General features: G+C 41.0%; 1 long non-coding RNA gene across 1 annotated transcript in view; it reads right to left on the reverse strand.

The window, feature by feature from the left end:
- Nucleotides 1–733: 733 nt before the first annotated feature.
- Nucleotides 734–16,063, reverse strand: part of LOC127571255 (uncharacterized) — a 44,896-nt gene continuing 29,566 nt past the window's right edge. The window contains exons 4-5 of the long non-coding RNA XR_007956464.1: nucleotides 5,588–5,716; nucleotides 734–2,247 (exon numbers count right to left, since the gene is read on the reverse strand). This is a non-coding gene — a long non-coding RNA (uncharacterized LOC127571255). The remainder of the gene's footprint in view (nucleotides 2,248–5,587; nucleotides 5,717–16,063) is intronic.

Here is a 16,063-nt window from a genome sequence, read left to right on the forward strand (position 1 = left end):
TGGCTGCTCAGATGGTGGATGTATTAATGATGACCTACCTAAATTCCCTAGATTCTGGGATAGTCCCATTAGACTGCTAGGTAGCAATAGTAACAGTGCCTTCGTGAGAGAAAAAACAGGGGAACATAGACCAGTCAGCAAGGCAGAATGCTTGAATTCATCGTTTGAGACATGATAATGGCATCATTCTTTTCAGGTCATACCCTATGGCTAGGCCCAGGCACCCAGAGTGCTGGATCGCATTAGCTAAAAGTACTCCAGAGGATGGCCAGCTGTTCACAGAAATCAAGTAGAATGAGAATAGAGCTAGCATTGTGTCATTTCACAATTGCACCCACTGCCACTTCAGAAAATTTATACAGGTCCTCCCCAGGTAATGGCAGGGTTCTGTTCCTGTGAAATGTTCATAACCTGGACAGTTCACAAGTTGGAAATGTAGCCGCAAACTGAGTCCTCAGGCGGCAGAAGGTGCCTGCAGCTCAGCAGTAGCTAGCAAAGCTATCCTGCCCGTCTCCCAAAGGCATGTTCGTATGAATGGTGCTTGTAACCTGGGAAGGACCTATAATAGGTAGAATGAACATGATTTATTGAAGAGCAAATCATGATTGACATATGAAAAGGAGCTTTTGAAGTATTTATCCAGCAGGATAAATAAGGGTGAACCAGTGAATGTGGCATCATCTCAATATTTAAGCTGCAATTGATAAAATACTGCACAAAAGATTGTTCAAGAAATAAGGGCTGACAGGGATGGGAGTAATATATTAACAAAGAGAGAACTGATTAGACAGAGAGTAGGAATAAACAGGTCATTTACAGGTTGGCAGAATATTATTAACAAGGTGCCACAGAGATTAGTGTTTACCTTCACTTATTTGTAATATATATTAATTAAAGAAAATAAGACAGTGTGTAATGTAGACACAAGAGATTCTGCAGACGCTGGAATCTGGAGCAACACACACAAAATGCTGGAGGAACTCAGCAGGTCAGGCAGCATCTACGGAGGGAAATAAACAGTTGACATTTCAGGTTGAGATGCTTCATCAGGAGTGTAATGTATCCAGGTTTATTGGAGGCAAAACTGGGTGTGAAATTCAGCTGTGAGGTGGATGCAGGGTCTGGTAAGGGAAAAGCCAATTTAAGTTAATGGGAAAGAGAGTGGGAGATGGAGCATAATGTGGGACAATGTGAGGTTATTCACTTTAAGAAGACTAGAAAAACAATACACTAAAATGGGACTGAATACCTCACTCTTCTTCCTATGCTTCTATGTGCGCACCACTTAAAATATTTTTATTTAAAATAGCAATTTGCTTACATCGGCCTTAAACCACAAACCATTATCCAGTTAGATTCATGTCACCTTTAAAGATACAATTTATAGCGTATTAAGTGCTCTTTGTTACAAGCAGAAATAGCTGTAATAAATAGTAGTTTACATTATGCTGAGGTGTACTGAATGTAAATAAGCAATACTTTGTTAAGGTTGTATTATCTGTGTTGTACCTAAACCCTTCTAGGTCTTTCTGAGTTGTGTGTGAGTAGTTTCTTGAATGAAGACATCAGGCTGTTCTTCTCTTCCAGCGATGAAGTCCAACTGAGCTCTTCTCAGTGAGGCTAGTTTGCATTCTTCACCCTGGTTTTAACCATCACTCTGGTTCAATTCATTAACACTGTAAAGCACTACTTGCAATAGACTTACGCATGATATTGACTGGAGTTTAAATTAAACTAGGTCAGAGTGGAGCTGGAAGCAACTGGAGCAAAGGTTGGAACAGAGAAGGACTATCTTCTTACAGTGGTTGAGTTTATTATAGTGCTACCATGTTATAGTGGTCAACAAGTACAACAAGGCAATTGCATTGGCTTGAATGTACTCAAAATAAGTTGTGAGGCCTTCAGCATTGCTGGAGGTACACGTCAGTTCGTGCAGCAGGGAGAAAAGCCAAATAAGTTTCATTTTGACGAGCTTTCATCAGAACAGGAGATTAATGATGAAGGATGAATTCCTTTTCCTGGAAGTGACAGAAAAATCATTCCTCAAATGTTGCTCCACATAGGAAATAACACTCCATACTTCCAATCCTGTGTGTTACCACTTGCCGTTTAGCATCAAGTTCCAACTGAAAAACTGCTTTGGTGATAAATTTCAGGTTTCTCAATGGCAGCACACCACTTCCAGGACAATGGATCATGGGATCTGAGATTCATGGTTAACCAGACAAAAATTAGAAATTTTATTCTCTGCAATGAAATAAAGAGACAATGATTTTAGTACTCCTCAATTAATTCTAAGATTAATTATGTTTGATGTCTGGCTGCATTTAATGTTTGCCACTGGTAGTTTGAGAGGTCAGACCAAGATGAATATGAACTGTATCCATCCATCTTAAGTGTTTCTCTGCACGATTCTTCTCCCAGTCATTCCTTGATGATCCTTTATTTGTCACTCTGGCATGAGCCACCTTCCATGCTTTGGATTGTTCCACCACCCGCCACTCCACAGCCTCTTCCCCTCACCACTCCAGTGCTCCTCCCCTTGTCATTCTGTTGTGTTCCTCACCTCTGGTGTTTCCCCTCTCAGCACTCTGTACGGTTCTGCCCCTCACTGCCCTGTAAAGGTTTTCCCCTCATCAGTCTGTAATGCTCCCCACTCCCCTCTCCACAGTGCCCACCTCCACAGAGCCCCTCCCCCACCACAGTGCCCCTCCGCTCCCCTCTCCACAGTGCCCCTCCCCTCCCCTCCTCTCCGTGCCCCTCCCCTCAGTTCTCCACAATGACCCTCATCCTTGCCTCTGCACAGTGTTTCTCCCTTCCCCCTTCAACAGTGCTGCTCCCCACCCTTCGCCTCACCTCTACACAGCACCCCTCCACAGTGCTGCCTCCCTCACTCCAGCACATTTCCCTCCCCTCAAATCAATATAATCCTTCTGCTGCTGTAAGATGATTCCGTTGTTGGATAGCATTGTGCACCATCCATTCAAATTTCCATCAGCAGCATGGGTCACTAACTAGAACTAACATCAAGGGCTTGGTTTGGAGGGCTTTTTACTGGTGCTGAAGGAGAAGTTGTGAATCATAGAATCATACAGCATGGAAACAGGCCCTTTGGCCCATCGAGTCTATGCTAACGATCAAGGATCCAGTTACACTTACCCCTACTCTAATCTTGCACTCTTCTCCGCAGTTCTATCTGATCCCCCCCCAGATTCTACCACTCGTCAACACACTAGTGTCCAATGAATCTAACAACCTCAAAGGGCGCACGGGAGAGGACAGTACTGACATGCTCTCAAAATACCAGCTCATTGTGAGTGAATGGTGGGTTTGGGAAACAGTGGTGGCAAAGTAGGAAGCTGAAGCATATTTAGGTGCAATGACTATGAGTGTAAGACTGATCAAAGAACAGGGAAAGGGAATGGGAAGATTGGAGAGAAAGTGAAGATCTTCATGAAGTGATGTGGAGGGAAGGTGTGGACCATTGGAGGGAGAAAGAGCCAGAACTTTAATAGTGTTGTTCAATGCTTGAATTTCTTAGGAAATTCAAGAGGTGTACAAGATGATAAGAGGCATTATTCGAGTGGACAGTCAGAGACCTTTTCCCATGGCGACAATGGCTAACACGAAGGGGTATAATTTTAAGGTAATTGGAGCAAGGTATAAGGGGGATGTCAGGAGTAAGTTTTTTACACAGAGAGTGGTGGGTGCGTGGAACACACTGCCGGCAGAGGTTGTGGGGGCAGATACATTAGGGACATTTAAGAGACTCTTAGATAGACACATGAATGATAGAGAAATGGAGGGGTATGTGGGAGGGAAGGGTTAGATAGATATTAGAGCAGGATAAAATATCGGCACAACATCGTGGGCTGAAGGGCCTGTACTGCGCTGTAGTGTTCTCTGTTCCATGAAATCTGACCAGTGACTGAAGTCAATAACGTTCATGTATTGTGAAGTCGCACTTTTCCTTCCGAGTCCTCTCTGCATGTGATGCACTAACACACGGAGGCACTTGGACCCACAGTGACAGCCAGTGGTGTGCACTGCACCTTGGACATCACTGCCACAATTTTCTTGGACGTACAAGTGGCCCAAGGATGGCATAAGAACCTCGCGCAAAAGTAAAAAGCAGATCCTGTCTGCGGAGTCTGGAACTGAGAACCAGTTCAGCGAAGATCTCTGTATGTAAAAAGTATACCCCTTACCGCAGCTCTCCTTCAGTCCCCAAAAGTCATTCCACATCGAATTGCCACAGTACTCACTTCCCCACCTAAACCTGGATATATATTACATTGAAATCATTAGTATGTATTGTGAGTAGTTGGGGTCCTTGCACTGAACCCTGTGGTGTCCACTAATCATTCCCTGCCACTTGGAAAAAGATCCATTTATTCCTACTCTTTGCTTCCTGTCTGCCAACAAGTTACCTATCCATTACTTCCAATCCCATTGGCTTTAAATTTGCCAACTTGTGCGCAATCTTACCGACAGCCTTCCAAAAGCCCAAATACACCACACCCACTGCTTCTTCCTCATCTATTCTGCTGCATTCCTGTAGATTTGTCAAGCATGATTTCCCCTTCACAAATGCATGTTGACTGTCTGATTCAGTCACTGTTTCCAAGTGCTCTGCTCGTGCATCTTTTAGCATTTTTCGCATTACTGATATCAGGCTAACCAGTCCACAATTCCCGGCTTCTTCTCCATCTTTTTAAAAGAGTGGAGAAGTTGTGGGGGCAGATGCATTAGGGACATTTAAGAGACTCTTAGATAGACACATGAATGATAGAGAAATGGAGGGGTATGTGGGAGGGAAGGGTTAGATAGATATTAGAGCAGGATAAAATATCGACACAACATCGTGGGCTGAAGGGCCTGTACTGTGCTGTAGTGTTCTATGTTCCATGAAATCTGACCAATGACTGAAGTCAATACTGTTCATGTATTGTGAAGTCGTGCTTTTCCTTCTGAGTCCTCTCTGCATGTGAAGCACTAGCACACGGAGGCACTTGGACCCACAGTGACAGCCACTTTGTTGGAACTGCTCCAGAGGCTATGGAACTATGGAAAATGAACATCAGTGCATCTCTCTCCGCAGATGCTGCCTGATCTGCTGTGTATTTGCAGCATTCTCTTTTGTTTCTGATCTTGAGTAACTGGTGTGCTCTGCCTCAGTTCCATCAGGTTGTTTTGATTTCCCCTCCAACATTGATCAACTAGATAGCACTGGGAGCACTGGACAACCCTGGTCTCCATTCTATTCATTTTGTTCTCTGCATCCCTCCTCCTTGCTGCAATTAAAACACTTGCTTTCTCACCTCAATTCTGATGAAGAGTCATCAGCTGAAGTATTCTCTCTAGTTCTCTTTCCAAAGATTGCTACCTGACCTGCTGAGTATTGCTACAGTTTCCTGTTTATTCTAGAATTCTAATTCATTAGTTCTCTTCGACCCGAAGTACTGCTGCATTCATCCGGAGCTGCCGAAACAATTTTAGTTTCATGTCCCCTGACCGTTGTGTGCCAGAACACTCTGATAGGAAATATGGTAGGGGAGCCAAACAGTTTCCAGGCCATTTTACTCACTGTTCCTCCTCAGCTGTCAGGGTATGAGGGTCCAGCTTCTGCACAACTGTTTATCTCTCCCTTGCATTATTTAGTAAGACCACCGCTGACCAATCCCCAATGCTCTTGAAGTTCAGCGTAGACTGCGAACTGACCAAGAGAGAAAGAAACTGATAAGATCCGCTCTCCCAGTGCTTGAACGGAATCATAACATTGCTGCACGCGGAATGACAAAGCAATAGACCTGACAATTTGACGTACCTCTGGTGATTTCAAGACACAAGAGAGAGTGCAGATGCAGAAATTGAACATCAGGCACGAACATCGATTTCTCCACCTTTCGGTAACCACTCCACTCTGTCCCCCCTTTGTTTTTCCTTATCCCACCAGCCCCAATACCCTTTCTTTTTCCCCTTTCCCCGCCCTCTCGATCTGCCCATCTCCTACACATTCCTCCCTCCGGTTCCCCTCCTCACTTCCTTCCCTTTATTTCCATGGTCCACTCCTATCAGATTCCAGCTTCTTTAGCCCTTTGTCACTTCCACCTATCACCTCCCAGCTTCTTACATCATTCCCACTCCCCCCCTTCCTTCACCTGCCTATATTCCCCCCTCACCTGGATCCACCTATCACCCATCAAGTGTTGCTCCACCCCTTCCCCCCGCCCTTTGACACTGGCTATCTCCCCTCTTTCTTTCCAGTCTTGAAGAAGGACCTCAACCTGAAACATTGATTGTCCATTTCCCTCCATAGATGCTACCTGACCGGTTTCCACCATCGTTTTGTGTGTTGCTGGGGATTTCAAGCACTTTGCTGAATATTGGCTCATTGTAGTGGAAAATTCCATTTCCATTTTTCCTTGGATTTCATATTAATATTTATCATAAGCTTTTGTATGGACACAGCAGCACCTGAAGCCCTCTTCATCGCTAGGTAGATCGCTACACCCAGAAGACTTTAGAATTTAGCTGCTGAGTATTTGCAATGCTTGTGGTTGGGTATATTGGAAATTTCCCAAGCTTGTTTACAAAACAAAGCACATGATAATGAGAGGGAGTCATTTATTTGTGGAAATCCAATTTATTTTTTTATGTTCATGATGTAACACAGCTTTTTTTTCTTAAAGAGCACAGCCAAGACGGAAGGGCAGAACCAAGCACAACCATTTGTTGAGGATGAGAACCACTTATGAAAATCACTCCAAGTCAAGTGACAGTCTATTTATGTTAATATTCACTGACAAGATAACAATGCTACAATGCAGTGCATTTCCAATGGATTTGTAGCTGGGAAAGAAGAGGGAGACTCCATTGGCTGGAATCAGAAACAGCCAGCTTTCCTTGACACAGTTTTAACAACTTAAAGTCCAAATAAAGATGGGGCTTAGAATGGAGTGAGGTTGGGAGGAGGAGAGCAAAGCTGGATAGATCTCCATTTTATGTGACAGTGCTAAATGGGTTGCTATTCGCTAAGATCCATGTTATACTAACTACCATGTCGGTCAAGATCTAGCCCGGGGTTTTGTTTCCATTCCTTTATACTTTTAATAATCAGCAATTTTTCATTCAGCTTCTGAATCTTATTATATTACTTACATTGATTGCTATATATTGATTAAGGAGCATTCCTTAATTTTGGTAACAATTCTGGTTGGAAATTCTTAAAATTGTCTCAAAGTTCTTCCATGACGGAAACATGGAAACATGGCGCACACAGCTGTGGTAGTGTGAGCACCAGTTTAGTGTGAGGACACCTCCTCCACCAGAAGCAATATCCTACACCTAGCAAGAGCAAGGAAGCCAGATAGAATAGACCTCATAGGAGATAATGGATTCAAAAGGCCAGATCACATTTAGCAATCAGATTTTAGAGTAAACCCCTTAATATAACATGCAAAAATGTTCTGAAATGCGAAAGAATGTCTGAACCACTCTACATCTCAGCATCAATGAATTATCATGCTTGACATTCGCAAAGCAACTTTAGATCCTTACATCAAAAAGCTTCTTGTCACTTTGCCTTGCCACCTGTGTATCCCTATTCACCTTATCTTCCTCATTTCACAGCCAGAAAGGAATCAAAATCTGTCCAACATTTTGGTAGCAAAATGCTTATGGATTGCCGAGACAGGCTAATAAATAATATTATTTGGAGTCAGTGGGAAGGAAACACTGAAGCAAGCTCATTTGCATTTTAATCGCCTATTGGCTCAGCAACTTTAAAAAAAATCTGCAAATGTAGAATGCTTTGCAACTTTGCTTAGGCAGTCCCTCATCGTCAAGTATGGCTTGTTTCCAACTCTAATTTCCTGAGTTCAAAGGTGGTAGTAGAATTCTGATCTGCCACATTGTGGGTATGTTGTGCTTGATAGAATGGGGAGGTGATTTGTTTGGGCTGTTGAGTGCTCCTTCCATTGTGTGTGCATGGCCTCCATGTGTTTCTGTGGTAGAGACTTGGAATGATCAGTACCTTGCTGGATGCTCCTCCATTGAATGGTCATGGGCCAGGTGTTCATGTGTTGATGCTTTGAAACACAGCTTTAAAACAAACCAGCAAATTTGCTACATTTTCTCCATGGTCTCAAACATGAGATACAGTATCTCTTTACCTCGACATGATCATGTGATCCAGAAGGTGGAGTTGTGAAGACCATGTAGTCCTCAGTAAAATGTGTAGAACTTGCCCAAGAGACAAATTCAAGGCCAATAGCAGGGAGAGATTGTTGTACCTAACAGGAGACCAGGAGAAATAAAGTAAATGACCATAGGAATGCTCTTGAGCTGACAGAACAGTATATCAGCTAGAAGCCATGTAAATTGTTATCTGCAGTTAAGCGTTCATAACTGCACAGAGGGAAAAATATTAATGGTTCTATCCAGGCTTTCAATTCATGTTGTTAGCACAAGTAGGATAAAAGTAAATAACTTGGCCTATTCAAGACACAAATGAGTGAAAGACACTTGGAATAGTTTGTCATGCCCTCCCTGCCAATAGCAAACTCCTCCTTTATTTGATGAATCAAGCCATTCCAAACTTGAAAGACCACAGGCAATCTTTTAAGGAAAGGTGTCCATTGCTTCAAAGGAGCAGCTATCTGGTGGGTATACATTGAGAAGCTTGGTAGGCTCTTATAGAGAGAGAGAGAGTTTGTGTGTGTGTGAGAGAGAGAGATATAAAATGTAACTCCTGTGGACTCAACAGTGGTCCTCTGCAAAGTAGTCACACTGACTGGTCATGCTGCCTGACCAGTCAGCTGATTCCTGACCAAATGTCAACTCCAGTGATTAGGATTTCATTGAGCAGCAAGCCTAGGTGTTTTATTCCTACATGACTCCAGATGAGTTGCGTAAGTGGCACATTTTTAAGGTCTATTTGGGGACTGGTAGAATAATTGAATAAATAGCTTGCAACTTGTATCCCAGTAGGCTGACACTCATCAAATAGAAGACTCAGCTGTGACAGTGTTATGGTTGCAAGAAACCAGAGAGTCAAGTTGTTCAGCTGCCTGTTCTGTGTACCTCCCTACTGCATTGATTTCCTGTGATGGTATTACCTCAGCACCTTAACCCAAGTGTACAGTAAGTCTGAGTAAGACTTAACAATGCCTGATATCAAGGAGGACAAATGCATTTTTGGTCCTGTCTTATTCACAGAGAGTTGCCCTTACATTTTAAACTGAATGTGGAGAAGTGAGTTTCACCAGCAGCTGACACCCTCACATCATTTAATGCTGGCAATCAAGAAGCATTTCTCCCTTTAGATTAATTTTTGGTAAGCATGGAAAAGAAAACAACTTGCTTGATGCTTGTCCTTATTTGATATCATTCCAATATTGTTCTGGCTGGAATGGTTGTTGATATTAAGATCTCTATTGCTTGTCCAGAAACAAATTATAATCCTGGTAACCATCTACTTACTATGCACACATTTCACCCACTGAAACCCTTCGCCCATCTGGTCTGGTTCCATCTGCCCTTCACCTCTCCCCTTATGTTTCCCATTATCACCTTCCTTACTTATCAGATTCCAGCACTGGCAGCCCTTTGTGTGCCTGCTTATCACCCTCCCAACTATCTCCACCTTCACCCTCCCCTCCCCTCCACCTGGCTTCATCTGCCCTTTATTTATCTGCTTCCACCTGTCTCCCAATTCCACCCCTCCCCCTCTCCTATCTTGCTCCATCCTGTCATCCATCATCCCTCCTCAGACCACCAATCACTTACTAGCCCTGCTCACTTCTAGGTACCAGCCATCTTCCCACTCCACTCTCAGTCCTCATACAGGGTTTCGACTTGAAACATCAACAGTTCCTCTTGCAGATTGCTTTTTTGCTCCAGATTCCTGCATCTGCAGTCTCTTGTGTCTCTATAATGTGTATAGGTTCCATGGCTGTGGTAACTAAGTCCACAAGTGCTGAAGATTGGATGTGGGCTTTACTGGCCTGAAAGTTTCAAACTTGTACTAATTCCAACCACTTCTTATACCCAACGAGGGCAGGTCACCCTAGTGTTTGGAAAGATAAGTTCAGGTACCAATCCAAGCCAAATCCACACTCTATGGTTTTATTAGCACTATCACAGAACATTTCAATCAAATATTAAATCCTGAAAGGGTTCCTTTTAATCAAGTGTATAAAATCATCCACAGCCTTCTGCTGACTTCACTAAATAATAACAAAAAAATTATAAGTTTGTGAATGGTAAACTTTAACCTGTATTATTTCCATGATTTTGATTTTTATATTAGGCCTGTACTTAATATTGTTGAACTATCACGCTGCTGTTTATAGAACTATTGTGTGCATTAGCAAAGCTTTATAAACTATTCAATTTATATGAAACAATCATTATGGTGACATGCTAAAACATTTAAAATTTGCAAACTTAAACCCATCTTCTGCCATGCTTTTCTACCCTGTTATCAGATACGAAGAACATATATCGAAAACTGTGATTTGCCAGCTATAAGTGTGATTGGGATTTTTATTAATACATTTAAATGCAATCTTTTATATGCACATAAATAGATACCATTTGAGTCAGTAATGGTGTTAAATTATGGCCAATCAGACCATTTGATTTCCGGCGAAGCACTTTCACATTCCAGATTGAGAGAAAGGGATCTATTTTGCAATCTATTGGTATTGGTATTGGTTTATTATTATCACTTGTACGAGGTACAGTGAAAAGCTTGTCTTACAACCGATCGTACAGGTCATTCATTACCCAGTGCAGTTACATTGAGTCAGTACAGAGTGCATTGATGTAGTACAGGTAAATACAATAACAGTACAGAGTAAAGTATCACAGCTACCGAGAAAGGATGAACCACAAATTTCCAAGAAGAATATTTTCAAATTTCCCTTATGAAAGGAATTGTTTTCAATAATAAATTACATTCATACAACAATAATTTTGTGGAATTATTGTTTATTTTTTTAAACTTGAAAATAGTTCTTCAGATAATTTGTGGCTACACTTTAATACCAGGAATAATGGCTATATGGTGAAGGAAAATGGAGTAAAATATTCCAGCGCTGATTTGATGTGCTTAATCCTGCATCAATAAGCATTAAAATCACTATTGTCAATATTTATGCATTAATAACATGTAACAGTAGTTACAGAAAAAATAAATGTTGTATGGCCAGCAGTTTACTATTGGGAGACAGAAATATGTTTTTCCTCCATGCAGTTTTGTTTTCTTCTACATTTCATTCAACAGACAGTGTAAGTGATTGGTGCCAGGTTTCCTAGCAACCAGTGTTGTCACCTTCCCACTAGTCTAGTATAAATTCTTATTGGGAGTAAAAAAATCTGATAACAAATCCTGAGGCAAGATAATTCCAATGCAAAATTCATAGGCTCTATTTCAAAAGAAATGCAATATTATGATGCAACTGTTCCCAAAGTTTAAAGTAGTGACGGTATTGTTAACAACAACAAAAAAGAAAATTGTGTTCTCAAGTAGGTAATTAATCACAACCAAGCAAGGGTTTGTGATGATAAAAAAAAGTAATCTCCGAGGAAGTAACCATTCTTAATAGGATTGATGTGAAACCTAATACTAATGAATTTGGAAGCACCAAAGTTAATCTCTGGTTGTATTTTCTACTTGTGACCCTTCTGCCAGAATTTATTGCGCTGGGGGCTAATATGCTGCCAACCTCGTTATTTACTGTCTGCTGTAAAATGCAAAAAAGAAATTTCCTTGAGGTCTTTGAAATCTGTGGACTATTTGTCTCCTGAAAACAAGAGCTTGTTTGCTTTTTCCAAAGGCATTAACAGTCAGCTAATACAAGTTCATGCATTTCACGTCTTGTAATGTGTTTGGTATAGAGAGCAAGTTAATCTGCGCACAAAACAACAAGGCGCAATAATGCAAAGAAATAACAATAAATATGGAAGTCTCAAAAGGTAATTGCGATGATATAAGGCTCAAAGCAAAACCTCTCTCCTCCCAATGTACAGTAATTGCGCAATGTTCATTTGCATTCAAAATAACAATTTGCCACTTGATGGCATTCATCACTCTTCACAGTTTGAAAAGCTTTTATCTATGTGCTTGTAGCTTAGCTTAGTCTCCCTGGAAATAATTATAATTCCAGACACAAGCACTACTGTGGCAAAGCTTGCCCCATTAACAATTTTATGTTTCACATGGCAAATTCCACACTGGTATGGCTTTTAAAATGACTGCTCAAAGCAGACTATGAGCAACATGATGAAGGCCTTTATTTGCATTATATACCCTTGTTTTGAGATGTTCACCAAAGAATCCATATCATTGTTTTTGAAAATCCTGTTTACAATACGGTCCAGGTAAACTCTGAAGGACTGTACATCATTCGTGAGTCGAAGAGTAACCCAATGAACAGTATGGCATGGAATTTCTGAATCTGAAGTCTAACACTAAGCACTGAAAGACTATTCCATTTTATTACTTATATAATTGCATTTAAGCACTGGTCAACAAAGTTATTTTTCCACAAATTTCTAACAGTATTTATTTGGTAGAGTTAATGAAATGCATGAAGCTCACAAACATTTCTAAGCTTTGAATGCTTAACATGCTCTGAATAGGAAATGAATTTTTATTTTGGTTCAGGAGTGCTCCTGCAGTCTTTTAAGGAACACTTTCCAACCACACAGTTTAATTTGAAAATACCTGCTGAGTCAGAGAAAATGAAATCCAAATTATATATCATCTAAGCTAGCAGGTGGAAGTTTCAGAAATACTCTGAACAAAATTGTAAGGACACCTATCAGCTCAGATAGCTTGTTAACTTGCTGAAACTTCCTTCGTAATCACATTGCACCACAATGGTTTGTTTCTATTACAAAATAACTCCTATTGACACATCCAAGATTCATTTCTGAATGCTTCAGCTGAATATGTTCAGTCAGTCAAATGTTTATTTCAAACTGTTACTAATGTTTTGGCCAGATGTGGGTTTTAGGCACGCAAGATGTGCTGCTAGCCTGTCAACTATTCTATCCTGAGGACATGCTAATTTAAAAGGGCCAGGCACTGTCAGCCCTGGGGGTGGTGGCCCTCAGCGGCAGGCTTGACATTAAGTGGTCCAATGAAAGAAAATTTGAGATGGAGGTGATGGGGACGCAGTGATAGACTATGGGGTGTGGTTAATGGTTTCTGTGGTCTTACCCAAGGATGAGTGTAGAGTATGCCAACCAGCACGAGCAACAGAGGTTGAGGGCGATGTGGTGGATCCCCACAGTATGAACAAACCTGTACAGTTCTCACTGGCTGATTGTAGTAAAGTGGAAATAATTTCATATTATATCATGTGTCCCAACTGTGCCATTAAGAGGTGCTAAGAGGTGACTAAAGCAGATGCTCTGGCCACTGTGGAGAATGCCTCAGAGGACATCAGTGACTACAGGGCAGTGTGTCAGTCCCCACTGCTCTCTGCTCTATGTGAGGCCTCAGTCTCACTCCTGCACATTGCAGAGTACGAGCATTTATCAGATTTACTCCTGGAAACCTCTAAAGGATGGGTACTTAGTTATCAACAGTTATTAAACAAAGTCTCATCGATGAGAAAGTACAATAGCACAGTGAATAAATAAATAAGTTAGTATCCAGAGGCCTGGGATATTGATTCCATTTGTAATTGAATCCAACTATGTCATCGGGGAACTTATATTCAAGTAATTAATCTGCAATTATCAGCATCAGTAATTTTGAACATAAAGCTACTTAATTATCCTTTAAAGACCCATCTGGTTCACAAATGCCTGGACACTTGTGACTCCAAACTCACCAGTATGTTTGAGTCTTATCAGCCCAATGAGAAAGCCAAGCAAGCAACTGGACTCAGAGGGGACGGACAGTAAATGTCAGGGATGTTCGCACTTTGTGAATGAATGAATAAAAAGACAAGCTGGTTTTTAATTGTTTCTACGAGGTGAATTAACTTCAGAATGGTGCTTTACACCTATCATAGGTTTAAGGATTTTTTAAGCTTGATGATGCTTTTGGTATGTATAAATCAACACGAGTCCAGTTTTGGTAAACTTTCTTTTTCAACATGAAGATGGCAAAATCCAATTTTACGTGGACACCAACCAGCCACACACAACTAATTTGCAAATGTTACTGTAAACTTCTAGAACATCATTACGTGCAAAATCTCCTTGAAAGGTAATTGTTGTTGTATAATTGGAAACTATTAATGTCTTACTTTTTGGACAAGTGATAATAACATTTTGTGGAAATGCTTTCCAAATTTAATCCAATCCACTGTAACAAGAGTCATTTGAGAGTCATCCACTGTCATTTGAGAGTCATCCACTGTCATTTGAGTGCTTTAATGTGTTAAGTGCTTTCATCCACACAACTCCTCGTCCACAAATATCAGATTAAAGGAAGTTTAACTGTGAAGTGTTGACATACATAGCCACAAAGTTGTACAACTCTTGCAGTACAATATATATCCCATGAGTTCTACCAAAATATCCACATTTTTCATCTAATTGTAGATTCCTAGATGGCTGAATGATGTCTTTACTCTTAATCAAAGACCCCACCCACCCAGGTCATTCTCTCTTCTCTCCTCTTCCATCAGGCAGAAGATACAGGAGCCTGAGGGCATGTACCACCAGACTTAAGGACAGCTTCTACCCCACTGTGATAAGACTATTGAACTGTTCCCTTATACGATGAGATGGACTCTGACCTCACGATCTACCTTGTTGTGACCTTGCACCTTATTGCACTGCACTTTCTCTGTATCTGTGACACTTTACTCTGTACTGTTATTGTTTTTACCTGTACTACATCAATGCACTCCGTACTAACTCAATGTACTGTAACTGCACTGTGTAATGAATTGACCTGTATGATCGGTATGCAAGACAAGTTTTTCACTGTACCTCAGCACAAGTGACAATAATAAACCAATACCAATACCAATGGCAATAATTTGACCCCAAATGTATAGTAAATTAATGTTTCTCCCTCCTTTGCTGGTGCACTTGCAGGATCACACAGCTAATTCATAGACCATTCATCAATTAATTCAACAGTGCATCACTAAAGAATCAATCAGGACACAATGATGTGATGTAACATCCTTAACAGTCATATAATGTTACAAAGGGATGTTCCTTGCATCATTTCATCAGTACATAACTCAGCAACAGAGCCTCCATAGACTTGGCAGAGAAATTTCTCCTCACTTCAGTCCTGAATGGCAAACCCCTTATTTTGGGATAGTGACCCCGTGGTTCTACACAACTCACACAAAGTAACATTACCTCCACATCTATCATCATACAGTAAATCCACCATCCCAGGGAACAATCTGCTGAACCTTTGTTGTTCTCCTTCTATTCCAGATGCTGTCTCACTAAGACCCCAAATAATTGGAGCAAAAGATCTCTATTTTTGTACTCGAATCTTCTTGCAATAAAGGCCAACATACTGCTTGCCTTCTTTATTGCCTTCTGTACCTGCATGTTAATTATGTGATTTATGTACAAGAAAACCAGGAATTCTCAGAGGAGTGGAGGCATGAAGACACAGGTCAATATTTGGATCTATGCTCCTTCTTTACAGGTGCTGACCAACCTTGATGAGATACACCATGTTCTGTTTTCATTTCAAATTTCTAACACTTGTGGTTTATTTAAAATTATCCAGCAGAACTGTATCTGTTACTAACCTTCCATTTCCATCAGGTTTTCCTGTTGCAGTTTGTATATTAAAATGGTCCAGTTCAAATAAAAAACCCAGTTTTCAGTCCAACAAGTTAATTTGTTAAAATGCACCAGAGATGAGTTTATTTAGCTATTTGCACGTGCTGGCTCGAGTGACTAAAAAAAATGGGTAAGCTCATTCATCAACAGATCCATTCTAGTTTTGACACCTTCATAATGTGTAAGAGGTTAATCTAGCATATTGTGACTGTTTGGCCATTTAAGCAAGAACTACCATGACCAAGGAGAGAAACACTTTCAGTTATCAGAAGGTAGA

Source organism: Pristis pectinata, chromosome 6 (assembly GCF_009764475.1).
Source record: "Pristis pectinata isolate sPriPec2 chromosome 6, sPriPec2.1.pri, whole genome shotgun sequence".
In the NCBI taxonomy this organism is placed as follows: Eukaryota; Metazoa; Chordata; class Chondrichthyes; order Rhinopristiformes; family Pristidae; genus Pristis; species Pristis pectinata.